The 6484-nt window shown below is 38.5% G+C and overlaps 1 pseudogene; it reads right to left on the bottom strand.

The window, feature by feature from the left end:
• Positions 1-4244: 4244 nt before the first annotated feature.
• Positions 4245-6484, bottom strand: LOC125088566 (transmembrane protein 216-like; annotated as a pseudogene).

Raw genomic sequence — 6484 nt, 5'->3', positions numbered from 1 at the left:
GCAGTCTAAGTTGGATATGCTGACTGCCACGGTAAACAAGACACAAGAACGAATTAGTGAGATAGAGGATAAAATGATAGAAAAGATAGAAATGAAGGCCACATGGGAAATACAAATTAAAACCCAAAGAATCAAACTGTGAGAGATTACTGACAGAATGAAACTTTCCAATATCGGAATTATTAGGATCCCTGAGGGGGTGGAAAGAGAGAGACATCTAGAAGATATATGAGCAAATAATACCTGAGAACGTGCCTAATCTGGGGAAGGAAACAAGCATTCGTGTCCAAGAGGCAGAGAGGATCCGTCACAAGATCAATGAGAACAAACAGGTGCCACAACATAAAATAGTATAATTTGTAAATCTTAGATTCAAGGAAACAACCTTGAAAGTGGTGAGAGGGAAGAGATTTCCTATGTACAGAGGGAGGAACAATAGAATAACATCAGACCTATCCAAAGAGACCTGGCAAGCCAAAACGGGTGGCAAGACACATTCAGGGTACTAAATGGGAAGAACATGCAGCTAAGGATACTTCATCCAGCAAGGCTGTCATTCAGAATGGATGGACAGATAAGCAGCTTCCAAAAATGGCAGAAATTGAAAGAATATATGACCACCAAGCCAGCCCTGTAAGAAATATTAAGGGGGGTTCTGTAAAAGGGGAAAGACTCAGGAGTGATATAGAACAGAAATTTACAGAGACAATTTATAGAAACAAAGATTTCACAGGCAACACGATGACAATAAAATCATATGTTTCGATAATCACTCTCAACATGAACCGCCTCATGCTCTCATGAATTGGCACAGGGTTGCAGATCAGATAAAACGACAGGATCCATCCATATGCTGTCTACAAGAGACTCATTTTGAACCTAAAGATACATTCAGACTGAAAGTGAAGGGATGGAGAATCATTTTTAATGCCAAGAGAATGCAAAGAAACTAGGGTAGCAATTCTCACATCAGACAAATTAGTATAATAAAGGCTGTAGTCAGAGGTACAGAAGGATACTATATCATGCTTAAAGGGTCTATCCAACAAGAGGATCTAACAATTGTAAATATCTATGCCACCAGTATGGGAGCAGCCGATTACATAAGCTTAATCAAAATAAACATATTGATAATAATACGCTAATAGTAGGAGATGCAACACTCCACTGTCAGCAATCCACAGATCATCTAAGCAGAAAATCAACAAAGAAACAAGAGCTTTGAATAACAAACTGGACCAGATAGTCCTTATAGATATATACAGAAAATTCCATCCTAAGACAACAGAATACTCTTTTTCTTGTATGCACATGGAACTTTCTCCAGAATAGACCACATACTGGGTCACAAATCAGGTCTTAACTGATACCAAATGACTGAGCTTATTCCCTGCATATTCTCAGGTGTCAATGCTTTGAAACTGAGACTTGATCACAAGAAAAAGTTTGGAAGAAATTCAAATACTTGAAAGCTAAAGACCATTCTGATTAAGAATGTTTGGATCAAGCAGGAAATAAAAAAAGAACTTAAACAATTTATGGAAACCAAGGCTAATGAAAACACATTGGTCCCAAACCAATGGGATACTGCAAAGGCGGTCCTAAGGGGGAAATACATAGCCATCAAAGCCTCACTCAGAAAAGAAAGAAAGAAAGAAAGAAAGAAAGAAAGAAAGAAAGAAAGAAAGAAAGATTGATTCACCAACTTTACACCTTAAAGAACTGGATAAAAAAAACAACAAATGAAATCTAAGCCATGCATGAGAAGAGAAATAATTAAGATTAGAGCAGAGATCAATGAATTATAAAACAGAAATACAGTAGAGCAGATGAACGAAACTAAAAGTTGGTTCTTTGAAAGAATCAATAAGCTCAATAAACCACTAGTCAGATTTATCCAAAAGAAAAGAGAAAGGACCAAAATCAATAAAATTATAAATGAAAGGGGAGAGATCATGACTAAGACCACGGAAATATAGACAATTATCAGAAATTATTATCAACAACTATTAGCCAATAAATTAACCAACCTAGAAGAAATTGATGCCTTCCTGGGAACCTACAAACTACGAAGCTGAAACAGGAAGAAATTTATAACCTGAATAGACCAATAATCAGTAATGAGATTGAAGCAGTGATCAAAAAACAAGAGTCCAGGACTGATGGATTGCCTAGGGAATTCAACCAAACATTCAAAGAAGAAATAATACCTAGTCTCCTGAAGTTGTTTCAAAAAATAGAAACAGAAGGAAAACTTCCAGACTCTTTCTATGAGGCCAGCATTACCTTGATCACAAAATCAGGCAAAGACCCCATCAAAAAGGAGAATTACAAACCAATAACCCTCATGAATATAGATGCCAAAATTCTCAACAAGAACCTAGCTCATAGGATCCAACAGTACATTAAAAGGATTATCCATCACCACCAGGTGGGATTTATGCCTGGGATGCAAGGGTGGCAACATTCGCAAATCAATCAATATGATAGAACAAATTAATTAGAGAATTTATAGAGAAGAGAAAAGAACCACATGGACCTTTCAATTGATGCAGAAAAATAAAACATCCTTACCTGGTTAAAACTCTTGAGAGTGTAGTGATAGAGAGAACATTCGACAATTTCACAAAAACCACCTATGAAAAGCCCACAGTGAATATCATTCTCAATGGGGAAAAGCTGAGAGCCCCCCTCTTTTTAAAAGATTTTATTTATTTGGCAGAGATCACAAGTAGGCAGAGAGGCAGGCTGAGAGGGCGGAGGGTGGGGGGCAAGCAGACTCCCTGCCAAGCAGAGAGCCTGATGTGGGGCTCAATCCCAGCACTCTGAGATCATGACCTGAGCCGAAGGCAGAGGCTTAACCCACTGAGCCACCCAGGCACCCCTGAGAGCTCCTCTCTTAAGATCAGGAACACAATAAGGATGCCCACTCTCACCACTATTGTTCAACACAGTACTTGGAAGTCCTAGCAACAGCAATCAGACAACAAGAGAAATCAAATGTATTCCAGTTGGCAAAGAAGTCAAACTCTCTCTCTCTCTTTGCAGATGACAAAATATTCTATGTGGAAAACACAAAAGACTCCACTCCTAAATTAGTAGAACTCATACAGCAATTCAGTAATGTGATAGGATACAAAATCAATGCACAAAAATCAGTTGCTTTCATTTCATTTTATATTAACACTGTAACTGTTGAAACAGAAATTAGAGAATCAATTACATTTACAATAGAACCAAAAAACTTAAGGTCCCTTGGAAGAAACCTAACCAAAGAGGTAAAGGATCTATACTTAAGAAACTACAGAACACTTATGAAGGAAATTGAAGCAGACACAAAAAGATGGAAAAATATTCCATGCTCATAGATTGGATGAATAAACATTGTTAGAATGTCTATGCTGCCCAGAGCAATCTATACTTTCAACACAATCCCAATCAAAATACCATCTGCATTTTTCAAAGCGCTGGAACAAACAGTCTTAAAATTTGTATGGAACCAGAAAAGACCCCGAATCACCAAGGAAATGTTGAAAAAGAAAAACAAAGCTGGGGGCATCATGTTGCCAGATTTCAAGCTATATTAAAAAGCTGTAATCATGAAGACAGTATGGTACTAGCACAAAAACAGACACATAGGCCAATGGAACAAAATGGAGAGCCCAGATATGGACTCTCAACTCTACAGTCAAATAATCTTTGACAAAGTAGGGGAAAATATCCAATGGAAAAAACAGAGTCTCTTCAATAAATGATGCTAGGAAAATTGAACAGCTATATACAGAAGAATGAAACTTGACCATTAGCTTAGACCATACACAACGATAAACTCAAAATGGATGAAAGACCTCAATGTGAGACAGGAAAGCATCAAAATCCTAAGGGAGATCATAGACAGTAACCTCGTCGACATTGGCCACAGCAAATTCTTTCAAGACAAGTCTCCAAAGGCAAGGAAAACAAAAGTGAACACAAACTTTTGGAAAGTCATCAAGATAAAAAGCTTCTGCACAGCAAAGGAAATGGTCAACAAAACTAAGAGGCAGCCCACAGAATGGGAGAAGGTATTTGTAAATGACAGTACACATAAAGGGCTGGTATCCAAGATCTACAAAGAACTTCTCAAACTAAACACCCAAAAAACAAATAATCAAGTCAAAAAATAGGCAGAAGACATGAACAGACACATCTCTAAAGAAGACATACAAATGACTAACAGACACATGAAAAAATGTTCAACATTATTAGCCATTAGGGAAATCCAAATCAGAACTACAATAAGACACCACCTTATACAAATTGGAATGGCAAAAATTGACAAGACAAGAGACAACAAATGTTGGTGAGGTTGTGGAGAGAGGCGAACCATCTTACACAATTGGTAGAAATACAAGTTGGTGCAGCCACTTTGGAAAACAGTGTGGAGATTCCTCAAAATGTTCAAAATAGAGCTACCCTATGACCCAGCAATTGCACTACTGGGAATTCATCCCAAAGATACAGATGTAGTGAAAAGAAGGGCCATATGCACCCCAATGTTCATAGCAGCAATGTCCATAATAGCCAAACTGTGGAAAGAGCCAAGATGCCCTTCAACAGATGCATGGATAAAGAATATATACAATGGATTATTACTCAGTTATCAGAAAGGATGAATACCCAGCTTTTGCATCAACATGGATGGAACCAGGGGACATTACGCTAAGTGAAAAAGTCAAACAGAGAAAGCTAATTTTATCATATGGTTTCACTTACTTGTGGAACATAAGGAATAGCATGGAGGACTTTAGGAGAAGGAAGAGGAAAGTGAAGGGGGGAGATCAGAGAGGGGGATGAACCATGAGACACTATAGACTGGGAATCAAACTGAGGGTTTTGGCAGGGGAGAATGGATGAGCCCAGTGATGGGTATTAAGGAGGGCATGGATTGCATGGAGCACTGGGTATTATATGGAAACAATGAATCATGGAACACTACATAAAAAACTAATGATGTATTGTATGGTGACTAAGATAACATAATAAAACAAATGTTCATAAAATTTTGAAGTGAAGCATGCTAGAACATAGTCCTTACTTTGCACAGTAGTGTTGGGTCATAAAAATGACAATGCAAGATGAAACCATAAAGCCTTATAACCAACGGGTAAATTACAATGGTTCTGAGACCCTTAAACATTTTTTCAAACAATAAAAATTCTCTTTCCAACAGAAAAAAAGGAAGATGGTATGTGAGAAATAGATTAGTGTTGTCCTTATACTATAAAGGTGAGAATTCATATGAGTCTCTAATGAAATGATACTGTTGTTAACTTTTGAAAGTATGCATAAAATTTTACACAAAACTAAGAAATGAGGATACAACTTCCAAAAAGGGGTCAACTAGGTAGAATTACAGCATAAATACTATATTTAAAATTCATAATGTGGTTAACACAGATAAAGAGAAAACAACACCCACTAACAATCAAATGTACACATTATATTAACCTTAGACTAATTACTATTTTTATAACTTTGACAGAAAATACACATTTAATATAAAATTATGCTTGTTTCATGAAGAGCATAGAAAAATAACACCATGAGCTTCTAAAAAGTTCTGGAGCTCAGTCTCTGAGGAATGAGTGAGAAGCTTTGGCATCACCCCAGAAGCTGACCATCCTGAGACTCTTTGCATTTGTGTGATAGGGGTGGCACAGCATATATGGGTGTATGTGGTTTTGGTCCTTTTAGAAGTATAAGGAGACTACACAGTCCACACAAGATGCCTTGGCCAAAATGATCAAAGAGAACCAGAGGGCAGCAGGAAACTGCTTCTGAGAAGGGACAGGATGGGACAACTTTGCCTCTCCCAACAATGGAGTATAGAACAGTCCTTAGACTCTTGGTCTTGTTTTAGAAGAGGACACCCAGTGGCCTTGTTGAGGAAAAGCTGTGACCTTTCCCAGGGCAACCTGACCCACCAAGTCTCAATGTTATGGCCAAAGATCAGAAGTATCTGTGGTCTCAGCCCATGCTGGCTGCTGGCTGAAATCTTTGTACTTGAAATCCTCTCCATACTGGAGAAAACAACCAGGGTGAGTACCTAAAGCGGCAGCAGCTCCAAACCACAGAAGAGCAAGACGCTGTTCCTGATGACATCCTGGCAGAGCATGGAGGTCTGCAGCAGCAGGCAGTAGGAGGACAGCATGGTAGACTGGAAGGTCAAGTCCATCCTATTACCAAGTGGCATCTTTCAATGGCAGAGGATTCCTGTTGTACCGAAAAAGACTCATACTCCTTCAATTCCAAGTTTCAGGAGAGGTATCACCACATCCACTGCTAAATCAGCTGTTGGAGATGGTAGCAAGAGAACTTTGTACAGAAATATGAAGAGTTCCAGCAGGAATAGGTAGCATAATAACACCCACTCAGAAAGAACAGGTATTCCAGGGGGTGGAGGATAGCCCTTTTCCTCTGGACTGTCACCTGGCAATGCCAT

This window comes from Lutra lutra, chromosome 17 (assembly GCF_902655055.1).
Source record: "Lutra lutra chromosome 17, mLutLut1.2, whole genome shotgun sequence".
NCBI lineage: Eukaryota > Metazoa > Chordata > Mammalia > Carnivora > Mustelidae > Lutra > Lutra lutra.
Note: the sequence above shows the minus strand (reverse complement) of the source record. Positions and strands in the feature narration are given on the sequence as shown.